General features: G+C 40.0%; 1 protein-coding gene across 1 annotated transcript in view; it reads right to left on the bottom strand.

Annotated features, from left to right (window-relative positions):
- Positions 1-10864, bottom strand: part of LOC124556427 (latrophilin Cirl) — a 799014-nt gene extending 788150 nt beyond the window's left edge. The window contains exon 1 of the mRNA XM_047130383.1: positions 10328-10864. The gene's annotated coding sequence lies outside the window, so the exon portion shown is untranslated. The remainder of the gene's footprint in view (positions 1-10327) is intronic.
- Positions 10865-13077: the final 2213 nt, after the last annotated feature.

Raw genomic sequence — 13077 nt, 5'->3', positions numbered from 1 at the left:
ATTCACACAAATACCCACGCGTGGGCATATATATACTTCTTCAGACTTTTTCTGTCGTGTCGAATTAGACTCAGTTACATTAACGTTGCCTTTACCGCCAATTTCATTTAAAGCTTGCGAAGGCACTCTGAATGACTAATCCATTTTCCCTTGTACAGGTATTTCATTTACATGCAAGAAACAAAGAATTTTTTTCTCTGTACAAGAAGAGAGAACATTATGAATAGATATCCATTAAGGCACTCGCCCTACGCTATTTCTTTCCAATTGATAAAATGGCCCAAAACTTCGTCATCGTCGGCAACATATTCACATTTTTTTTTTATAATCGCCAACGCAAACAGCGAAACGAATTTATATGAAAGCGAGTATCTTTTTTTGTTGACTGAAAATCCCAACATTTGTTTGTGCGCGCAGTAATAATAATCCTGCAATGAACGTGAACACACACAGGAGCAGATTCTTCACCGAAGTTATTTGGAGAGACTGTTAACACTAGTTAAAATTAATACTACAATCCACTGAACACCAGATCATAGTGTTAATGTGCTAGTGAGTACTGTTAAGTCCCATTTAATCAGAAAAATAAAAGCTAAGTGGTAAGCATTGAAGACGACCTTATTATCAGTTTCTGCGAGGCTAATATCTTATTACATTTCTCTTCAACTGGGAAATGAGAGGTGGATTGTCTAAATGGAACATATCTAAATCACCTTACGTTTTGCTGATGAACGGTTAGCCTCTAGTGCAGAAAAACGACAGAATTGTGAAATATAATACAGCAAATTTGAATGTAGGCCAGAAAATTAATTATAATAAGACTAAAACAATTATAATGGATACAATGAAAAGAAAACCGGACAAATTAACAAGTAGTCCTAAAACAAGCTGAGAAGTTTTTATGTTTAGCAAAGTTCAAGGCAGTGTCTCAATGGTCAGCAATACAAAACAACGGAAGAGTAAAACTGGCCTGGACTTCTTTTGGTAAATCAAATAGTCTTCTAAACTAAGCTCGCGCCATATTTGGAAAGGAATGCTCATAGTGACTGTGTGTTAGCCGTTTTCACATATGGCAGTCAGGCACTGACTTTTGTTGTGAAAACAACTCAAAAACTTGTGGCTGCACAGCGGCGTGCTGTGAATTACTGGGAGACACAGGAAAGAAACAAATCAGAGTACAGATGAAAGATGTAATAACTGTTGTGAAAATGAAGATGCGTAGGATATGTAGCCAGGTTTGAAAGTAATCAGAAAACACTGAGGCGACATACAAAAATATGCTTAGCAGCATGGTCAAGTTTATACATCAAATGGCTTATGACATTTGCTTCATTCGCATTTATTTCATCGATGAACGCAAAAATTTGTGACTGTTACGAATATCACAATGGCTAACTCGATTTTTGGGACACTTTCACTTTGTTGAACTCAACTCAAAGAGAAAATCGTTTTGAGACTTTTAGTATTGTTTCTGATACGTCAAACACAATGCGTACGATTTACATTGCGCAGATGCAAAATTCAGGTGATGGGAACTGGATGCATGTGGTGCTACAGAAAGCTGTTAAATTCACTGGACAGAATTCAAGAGGTAATTGTCAGAAGAAATAGGAGGGAGAATGCACAAGAGGATGTGAAGCATCCCAGCAAGAGTTATAAGAAGCCGAGCAAACAGCAGGGGATAGCTAAAATGCAGAATCTGGATGAAACCTTGGTATTTAACACCAGTTATTAACGACGTTTCATTTAGTAGCTATTTAAGGAACGCGAAAAGTAAAGGATGCTACGAAATACTGGTAAATTAAAAATAAAAATTTTAAAGTGTTTATCACTTATGCAGTGATATGAATATCATTTAGAGGTAATTGCTTAGCTTTGTTTTAAATAATGTGCCATGGACAAAGGAAAGTGCACAAAGACATTAGTGTGATATACTCTCATGTTCTTCGTTTCAGAGTAGAAATAGTATGCTTGTTAACAGAATTATTGGCACGAGCCACTATTGTGGCTTAATAGTTAGATCTTATAGATTGTTTCATACCTGGTTTTTAAAAGTCACGAAATTTCCAATAACTATATTGTAATTGGTTATGTGAACTTAATGGAATCGTAAACAGTTTTATCTACGTTTTTTGCGATTCTGAAAATCCAATACGAGGGCATGGCAGTCACACTTTGCAGTGCAGCGAAATTCGCAGCTCGAATTGTAAACTTTACTTTAATAATCTAAACGTTGTAGACTTGATATCACAGGACTGACTGTGTTATTTATCCTAAAAATATCTGGGCCATAACACCCTTTCTGACATCCAGCCAGGTATACTTCCTATTTCATCATTGCGTTCATTATGATGCGGGTTATAATAACTTTGTATTTAACACGGAATTTAGTATTTGGATATAATAATGACAGAAACAGAATAACGAGAGCGAAAATAACTGTTTACATTTGTTGCGCAGGGTGGAAAAATTCAGGCGATTTGTACAATTAGAGTCTCAACAGCAACAACAATGAGTGAGTGAATGAATGAGAGAGAGAGAGAGAGAGAGAGAGAGGTGTTGAAGTCGTGGAACAAGTAATAAAGACAGGGGGAAAACATTGTGACGTTGGTGCGTGAAAAATGAAAGGAGAAAGGCGCGTAAATAAAAATGAAAAAAACTAAGACTTTCAGCTTTTTCTTGAGTAGCACATCATAATGAGTGTTGTTGTGTAGCTTGTTCCAGAGATGGAGAGGAGCGACTGGAGAACGTTTTTGTTTTATGGATGGGTACAGCTACGATAATTGAGACGATGGTACTTGGTCTATAATACCAGATACTGAGCGGCATGTTCACTGCGAAACCGAAGCTGACAAACAGCGTGTGGCATTCACGTAACCCTGTCCGGTAGCAAGCATACGAACACGTGGTTACGATTCCACTTCTAAATCTGCAGTCTCTATGTACCGTTGTGTCAAACGGTTCCCCAGCTCGAGAAAATAACACCTCTAATAGAAACAGAGTTGTGATGTTCGGCTCATTCTTAGGGTTAATGACTGCTTTACTTTACTACACCATCCGAACTTAGGGGCATACGCCGAATATTTACAAGAAGGACGTTAGGCAGGGATGCAGCCATTTGTATTCAACTGCTGAGCCTGGATATCGATGATCAAAGAGTGTTTCAGAACTGGGATTACACTGGAGTGTTAAATATTATCAGTCCACCCTCTGTGAAAGTGTGGACGAAGTGAAGGAATTCTGCTATTTAGAAAGGAAAATTCCCTAAAGGAAGTCTATTGGTACCAAACAGGGGGCTTAATTTGAGGAAGAAATTCCAGAGATGTGGTTTAAGGGAAGGATGTAAGAAATTAAGCTGGCTGTAAGATAAGAACTGAGGTTTTCAAAGAATCTGTGTGACAAAAGGAATAGCTAACTGGATAGAACATAGATTAAGACACCAGATAATAACTTTGACTGTAAGAAAGGGAACCGTAGCGCGGAAGAAATTACAGAGGACGGCAGAGACTGATATATATTTATAGTAAACAACTGAAGACGTTCGTTGCAACTCCTAATCTGAAATAATGAGTTCGGTAAAAGTGATGAAATCGTAGCAGGCCACACAAAACGAGTCAGAAGACTGACAAACCCCTCAAAAAGGAGAAAACGTTTACAAACGTAGCACGTAATGATTCCACGAGTTAATGAAACACGCAGATCAAGAAGAGTGGAAAGTCTGCTCCGAGCGGTACCAAGTTTTTGAAACTGTTTACTTGTGTCTTCAACAACAGATGGTAAGATGGCCCCAGTGGAGAAAAGGCTTTGGGGAAAGACGTGTAAAAAGGGGGAGGGCTTGTTAACGCTTCTCAACTTTGGTAGCCCTATTGGCAGTGCCGAAGCCATCAACAAAGAAACCTCCAGCTTATTGAATGGAGGCAGCGCTCCCGCGAGCCGAGTGCCCCCGACGTCGGCCGGAGGTAGCCGAACACGTTTTCAGATTTACGTCTCCTCCGCCGGCCGCGGTACACGTCGCGAGTATTTGGTCGCCCCTTACCGCCACCTTTGCAGATAATTCCAACGCCCTCCTCAAAAAGCACAATCCGTCTGTACGTATGCCAGCGCGTAGGTTATCGGATCCTCTTTTCACGATACTTCCGTCTAACAGTGAATAGACAAACAAATTTTTGGAAATTTGTGGTAAGGTCTTATGGTACCAAACTGCTGAGGTCATCTGTCCCTAAGCTTACGCATTACTTAATCTAACTTACGCTAAGGACAACACACACACACCCACGCCCGATGGAGGACTCGAACCTCCGACGGGGGGAGCCGCGCGAACCGTGGCAAAACGCCTGAGACCGCTCGGCTACCCCACGCGATGGTGAATTGACAATGTGATATCTTGCAGCACTGCAAACATTCTTTCCAGTCGTTGTGTTGTTAATATCGCTGTAGCTATATTTGAGAGAGAGCTACCACTCAATTGCAATCTTTCTACAACGAGGCATTCCAATCGCCGTAAATCCCTGTTGTCAGTACTCGATGATATTTGTCAGTAAAATGGTACGATAACAGTTCTCATATGCGACATCTTTCAAAGTGTTCTCCCGACCCCAAGTATTTAGAACAGTGACTCCACAATACGTGAAGTTCTTACAAAGTCATCGGTTGCCTTGGTACTCTGCACTTTCGTCCGTATGTACCAGTGGCGTTTCTAACTTACTTATCTGTATCAACATCACAATGTTGGTTTCGAGTTTATAATCACAATATTGTATACTATGACGCCGTACAACATCCATAAGAATTTTAATCATCAAGATACCAGACGCAGAAGGCTACGTAGTTATATCGCTGCTGATATGCTTCGTGCGTCATATTTTGGTAAATATTCTGTCGCTATTCCACTTCTATGCCTTGGCCACATCACCTTATTCACTTGTTACGTACGATATGAGCATTATTTGATACCGAATAGTGCCCATTAAATAAAGCTACGATACCAACTTCAAATGTAACGGTCAGGGCAGCCTAGGACTTCTTACTTCGTTGTTCAGTATTGAGTATTTTTCGTATTACTTTTATACCTTTCCACAGAACGTTCTGGCCAGACATTAATAGTACGGCTTAGCGTGAATTTGTTGTGATACTGAGTTTTGTATATTGCTAGCCCACCATTCTCAGTATCAATCCATCCATCCAACTTCTTCCTTCCATCCTCAGTAATGCCCACATTTCAAAAGCCTTGCTCTACCCCTCTGCCTCAGTATCCACGTTTTAATATAATACAGGAGGACATTCCATACCTAGCATTGCATTAGCCTTTTCCTTAGATAAGTTGTCCATATTTCTGTGGAAAATTCTTCTTTTCTCATGAAATGCCTGTTTCGCCACTGTTATTCTGGTTTCTATTTCTGTACTGCTCTTCCAGTCTTTCTATCATAGCTTCGCATATGTTGTAATGCTTCTCCGTTCAGCATTATCTTTACCTTTTTGTTTCCAGTGCCATTATTATTGTTTTCTTTGTGTTTTTCATTCCATAAATCTTATAAATATACGGAAAATAAACCGCCTGTTCCTGATTGACATGGATGCTCTTAGTCCTAACTCAGTAGAATACATTGCCATTCTATAATGCTAGTAGCTGTTGTTACTTCTGTTTTTTGCCTCGTTTTTACAAATGCGAACCCGTTCATACAGCAAGTATGATTAAGCCAACGTCTGTGTAGTCAAACTATTACGATTGGCATTCGTTTCCGCATACCCTTTTCTAGTTATTGTAATATTGTAATACTGTAATTAAATTTATCCATTAGGTGAACTGACTGATTCAAGAGTATTACCGCCCTCTATGTTCATAAATGCGCCATTCTTTTGCATTTTGCATTTTAAGGACTTCAAAAAGTGTCACAGTGCGCTGGGAGACGAAATTTCGATTTATGTTTCGTATTCTGACGTGTCCTTAAATTGGTAAATGCGGTTCTGAACGTATCTATTATTTACAGAAATACCATTCACAAACGCATTTCTATCTACAGTACGCTTGCCTGTTGTCCATGTCAGTACCTTAGAAGCTGTAAATTAACCACTCTTCATGCATTCAGCCCTCTTCTCTTTTCTGTAGTGCAATTTCGTAGTAAATCTTTTGTCATTATTTACAATAACCCGAACAGCAATCACAAGGAGCGGGTCCCTCCTTGCAGCATTCTCGGAATCAACAGAAACGATAATGAGAATATAAATAGATAGCTTTATTTACATAGATTTGGTAACCATAACGATTATCTTCCATCATACTTAATTTCCCAGTCGGTACTTTCCCTCACGCCGTGGGCGTATGGCACGGGGAAGGGAGCGACTGTACCATTCGCAATGTAGTGCAGGGACTTATGTAGTACACATGAATATGTGCTCACGATGCCAAAATTTGATTATATAGACAGTATTTTTAATTCAAATCACATAATTTTTCAAAATTGGTCGAGCGCAGAACCAGTTCTAAATTAACTTCTCTGCCGTGCTGTAAGTAGAGACAAAATAGTAGCGCTATCCATCCTTTCCGTTTGAAAATGGAATGCAAATCTGTCTATCTTTGGATTCCGTTTTCTCTCATTACAGTTCTAAACGCTTAATACATTTCCCCCCCCCCCCAAGTGTTCTACGCAAGTGATCTTCTGCGGTTTGCACGACCACATGCTGACACTGTTACAGTGATATTGCATGAAACGCGAATTTAAAAAAAACAAAACATACACTTTTTTTAGCGTGCAGAGAGACTCGCAGCAGAAAAATGCACGTTCCTTTGATCTGCCGCGCGGTGCACATTCTGATTTGAGCGCGGCCCGCGAAGCGCAACGGAAAAATGAACGCGAAATGCTACCGTGTCAACAGCAAGCAGAAAGCATCGATAACATGGGATCAGCAACTTGTAAAAGTTGTTGTAACCTATATCGAAAGTGAGGGCAGTTTGTTAATTTCCTCAAGGCTTGAAAACACCAACAGACAATGCCGCAAAGGGACTCGGTAACTTTATAAACTGAATGTTTCAGTGTGTAAATATGTGATTAATAGAAACTTATCTTAATTACCAGTGCCACATATTCACATCCTAGCATTTGAGACTTCTAGACCGAAGTAAAATCAATTAATCTCCCTATGTAAATCTTCACCTCCGGTGAAATTACGCGAAGTCGTTTAGTTTCTCTTTTAAATATTGCTATAATAAAGCTTGCACAAATATAAGTATTCGCCACTGAATTTTATTAGTAACGATATTATTTAATGAAGTCGATACCGCTATACAGCGATACCGAAAGATTCATTTATTTAAAAACTCTTCGTTAGAATAATCTAAGATAAGAATTGATAAGCTTGATGCGGTCGTGAGACGTACGTTTCTTTGGTCACATGGATTACTGTCAAAACCGCATAACTGTACGCCGATTTCGTATTTCAAACGAGTTGCCTAGCTATACATTCTGCCCCTGACAATGTTCAGGCAGGTATGAAAACTCATTTACATTGTTTGCCTCAAGAAAAAAACTAAGTGATGTATTCATAGTGGAAGGAAGAGGAGACTTCTACTGCCAGTTCAAGTACTGTTTTCTGCGTAAATACAAACTTCCATACCGGTTTTATTGCGGAACTGGACAAATCGAAGCAACAAAATTATTCTAGTATCCCGCATAAGGGCAATTCAAAATAACATTTACATTGCGCCTAAAACTTACTATTAAGAAATTAATTTCGATTCAGCAGTTACGGCTGACGCAAAATAAATTTTCACACTTACAACATCGCTGCCCGACTTTCTGGAGACGATCGGGAACACAACTTTTTCTCTTATAAGATTACACCAGAAACAATATTAAAACTGTTACCTCTTCAATTCTAATGTAATGATATCTCAGACACAATCATCATTTCAGGTCGTAGGCCTAGATTACTTTATTTTCACTAATTTAAAATTGAAAATAACGTCATAGCTACAAGACACACAATGACAATTCGTGAATCCTTCACGAGCTTCGCAGACATTATCCTCAGTTAGCAACGATCCTGCTAACCTAATTATCAATAATTAAAGAATTTATGAAATTGTGTTCACAGTAACTGTTACGAATTACGATATCTTGATTAATTTTTAGTAAGTTTAATCTGTATTTGCATGTTTTACACAGTAAACGCAGTGATATAACGTTCTGCAGAAACGACAGGGCCAAACTCGCAGAACAAAAGCAAGCTAAGCATTAAAAAAATTCTGTACGAACTGCACCATTTGTTCTGGTTGGAAGCCATAGAATTGAAGCACAAAACGTAATCTCTGCAGGGACACGCAGAAGGCGCGAGAATTTACTATAGCAAAAACATACAGATACCTACAACAAAAACATCAGATCTTACATCTGTGTATTGCCGCCGTAACGTAGCACTAGTTTGCGAGCGATGCAACTGAAGATTTTGGTGATTAACAACGTGAGCCGTATTTTTTCTCATAACAGCACGAAGGAAAGCATTTTATTACACCGGTGGAGAGAACACCACCGTTACACGTAGGGAATTTGAATGCTACACCGGACCAGCTTTGAAATGGATGGTGCCGGCGGCATAAGCGACTTTCCGCTAAGCTGCAAGAAGCGAGCGCAAAAATCAAACGAAATAACTAAGGAAACATGAAATGTTGTTCGTCGCCGAGTCGCATAAAAAAATTAGCAGCCATCTTGGGCTTTGTGTCTAGCTGTAGAAGAGTCCTGCTTTAATTACGGCATTGTGCTAATGCCCATCATACCGTTATAACGCCAAATGCTGCCGCCTATGAATGTACAAGAGAATGCTCTAGAAAATCAATACACAAGAAGTAACAAATTTAAGCAATTTAACAAATTTAAGCCTTTATCTTAGACCGCCGCTAACTCCAGGGGCCGCTAACAATAAACGTGTCCATGTCTCAGACGTATGAAAATAAACGAATGTGGGTACAGCAAACGCTTAGGTATGATTGTAGCTGGCTTCCATGATCCTGAGATTCCCTATTTCATTCGCAATAATGATTCAAATAAAATATAACGAGCAGAACGAGATGGTTAGAAAGTGTTACGGTTAACAACGCGTGATACCCCTTGTCACTTCATGGGTTGCACACCGTAACCGTTGTACATCGGCTTCTTATTCAGTGTATAAAAAGAAGTTAATCTGCACAAAATGTTCGACGCAATCACGTATACAGACTTGTAATAATTGCTACGGTTTTTCGCAGAACGATCATTACCTAACACACCACAGCACCAAATGCCCTCTGACATTACAGGTTCGCGATAACAATGCTAGAACACGTGAGCAACGAAAATGCACGCGTTAACTTCACGTGTTCGCGATAACAATGTTAGAAGAAGTGAATGACGAAAATGTACGCGTTAACTTCGAATGCCGCTTCTCAAGTAGCACACGTCAAGCGGTGGTAATACATTGTCATCGATAAATTGTTCTTCATCAGAATGCGAGTAAGGATGCGCTCTTGATTGAACCACATGACTTGTTAGACGACGTATGATTATAAGGGTCAGGGTGGCTGTGCTGTGAAGGAAGGCACTGTAATAAAGCTGAAGGAATGCGGTCGGGAAAGGAATTAACGGAAGATGTGCACCAGTTTTAAATAGTTCAAACACTAAAGTACTAATTGTGAGAGCCGTACTCTCTTCAGAACCTTTATAACCAATTATCATTCTGAAGAGTACTGTCTCGAGTAATTAAACACAATATATCGAATTACTAGCATTGAGACCCACATTCCAGAAAGTATTTACGTGGGCCACATGTTAATAATATATTTAGTATATTTCAACCCAAAAGTGATCACTACATTATAAACAAGTAAAAACTTATATGCTACGCACCTTATCGACGAACAATTAGTGACAACACAAATCAAATGACAAGCAGAGTAATATACGCTATCGCGTTAACAACTACAGAAAGCGTGTGACAATCTGCAAATAATTCACCAGAATTTCAGAATAATATATAATACGTGTTACGATACATGAAGGCAAACGTATTAAGCGTAAGCAGAAACATCAAGCATGAAAATTACAACTAGCGTGCAATCCGGCGTGCGTGAATACAGTGAAGCCGTCTGTAAACAACAGCGGCTCACCTACAACCGAGCGCACGTGTATAACACACACGCGTCGCTCTCTACGTAAACATTGTGCGGAAAACTAAATTATGTTATTTGCTAGTCTACAGAGTTCGAACTTCACTACACTGTTTCTTTTGAAGCTGTATACCCGAAACGTGACAGTGCGTAAAACTATTGTAATATGTGAGGCGGTAAATATTCACATACCTGTGTTCTTCACAGGTCCGGGTTGATTGAGTCTGGGTGCTCAGTCATCGTCGGACCTCGCCAGCAACAATATTATGCAAGAGATGCATTGTTGATGAAGAAACCAGTCACATGCGACGCACAAGGGATACCCTTGTGTGAATAATCTTCTTTGCTAAAACACCAGCTGTATATTGTGTAATAGCTGTTGCACACGCTAATTCTTTGTCAGAATAATTCCTAACCTTCCCTCCCACCGCCCCTCACACGACCGGAGCAGTTATGCGTCCGCCTTCAACTGCCAGTCTTCTTCCCACATGCTTCACGCAAAGCCGGCGTCCAAATAAAAAAAAAATAAATAAAATAAATGACAGGTAAGTTTCTACGGCTTGCGGAATGCAGCTGACAGCTCTTCTCTGGTTGTTAGAGGTGGCACTATGAGTGTGTATGGTGCAGAGAGAGTGGCAAAAGCCACGAGCGAAAGCGGGGGAGGGCTCGTGTCTCGCACTGCCAGCCCAGCACAATCGCCCGGCGCTGCGCTCTCACTCCGACTGGCGGGCACCAAGCTTCCAGCTCTGGAGCCCGCCTGCCGCGTTTGCCGCCAGAGGCCCTTCGCGTGCTAGCAGCCGGCGTTGCCATGTCGACAGAATCTTGGCGGGGAGGGGGGACACAGCTGCACCTACAACTCTCACAAAAACGGGGCTCGAGTTGTCAAACAACTGAAATTTACAGGCCGGCCGCTTGTATGCAGGTAATATGTCGTATTAAAGCTTGTATCACACACACATCTACGGCTGAGAAGTAACTTTATCAGGGCCCCACAGTCGAAAACAAACGTACGCATCTGACGAGGAAGAGGAATATTAGTCACTTTAATTACTTGGAGACCCAGCACTGAGCGTGTGCATGCCTGCTGATTCCATCATGTGTAGCTCCATGTATATCTGCGTATAACTTATACCGACCACGCCATTTATTGATCTGATGCATCACCATTGTTCTGTGAACTTGAAGTTACCCCTGACTCTGAATTTCAAATGTCCTGTACCATTGTCGAGCAGACAATGACTCACTTCTATTAAAACCATTTCGCTTGTACTCATCCACATTTTGCTTTATCATTACACAAATGACGTGACTATAACCGCTTATCACTCGCTCGTGCTTCGTCATCGAGCTAAATTTATGCCGACTGTAGCGAGAGAAAATGGAGGTCAGTGAAATGCATTAAGACGCTTAGCAATCGATAAATTAACTCATTATATTCAAAAGTAGGGGTACAATTGCCTCTTCACCGCTGTCAACAGACAGAGATGAGCTCTATAGTCCTTCACACAGAAGAGTACGGGCTACACCGAAATACCAGTTGTCTGTAGGTGTTTCGACCATACAAATCCCTGAGCATCGCGTAGCACAAGTTTTCAGAAGAGCAAACTGATGAGAGAAAACTCTTCAAGCGTTTCTCGTACCACGTCTTTTTTGGATCTTGAGAGTACTATTCCTGACATTAGAGTCGCCGTGCATCTCAACAGTTGCCATATTCTTGACTTAAATTGGAAGGCTGTGTGACAGAACATGTACAACACAGGCATCCACCCAGGATTTTGATTATGTTTACCGGTCAGACTTTTCAAGCCGAAACCAATCTGACTTTTTAAATTGTTAATCAACGTTACAAACTTCCTTTATGGAATATTGTAACGACTGACACGAACAGGAAGCTATTCAAAAAAGAAAAGTGAGATATGAAATTGTGTGTGTTATTTAAACTACTCTGAACCGTCACTCTCCCTTGCCACTTGTTTGCGCTGAACAGTTATCTCAACACTAAACTGGAAGCACTACTCAACGCGCCTTTCTAGAGAAAACCATGATGCTCACCAGACTGGCCGATCCATTGACGTTGCTTGGGATTGCCACTTGATTTTTTGTCTTGTATTTCCAACCAGCAGTCAAGAGTGATACTGTAAACGATGGTCGGCAGGAAGCAGCCTTGAGTCCCACTGTTAAGTTAATATATGCTATATAATTGAAAGAAAATGAAATGTGAGAAACACAAATACAGTTGCTAAGAAATGTAAAACAGTTTTAGATTTCCTAACTTGCGCACAGAATTTAAAAAGAAACGAGAGGACGCTATATGAAGGAAATCTTAGACGTCATCGAAATACAGCGTCATTTGTAGCGGGACAGGAACCGAAAAACAACGAAGCACCTAGGTTTTTCAGTTTTATCGGGCATTGACAGCAGGAGATGAATCACGCACGCTAATTAGATTTGCCCACGTGTGACACTTTTTGCAAATATTTATGTACTGTAATCAAAGAGATAAACACAGTAACAAAACGTGTCTTGAACATTTTCATTTGTAAAATGTTAAAATCAGAGATTGTACGTTAATAATAGTGTCACAGTCGTAGATTAGAAACTGCAGCGATCTGTCTATAATGGTTTGCTTAGTTAACGTTCTGTGAAATAGTTTTTGTTAACTGTGTCGGCAGTGTTGATAAATCGTAGAAATGACAATGTTACGCATGAAGCTGCTGTATGATTTAGTTTTAATTGTGCGATTGGTTTCGGTCCAAGAATCTGCCTTTGAACAACAAAATATTATTTATAAATATTATATTTTGACACTTGTTTAATGATATTTACACTTTACACTAATCTATAAAGACAAGTCTCTATCTAATGTGTTACCAAAACTTTCGAAAAGTGCTTGACCGATTTACTTCAAATTTTCACACGAAGATCTAATAAACATTCGGACG

Source organism: Schistocerca americana, chromosome X (genome assembly GCF_021461395.2).
Source record: "Schistocerca americana isolate TAMUIC-IGC-003095 chromosome X, iqSchAmer2.1, whole genome shotgun sequence".
Lineage (NCBI taxonomy): Eukaryota > Metazoa > Arthropoda > Insecta > Orthoptera > Acrididae > Schistocerca > Schistocerca americana.
This window is presented reverse-complemented; position numbering and strand designations above follow the sequence as displayed.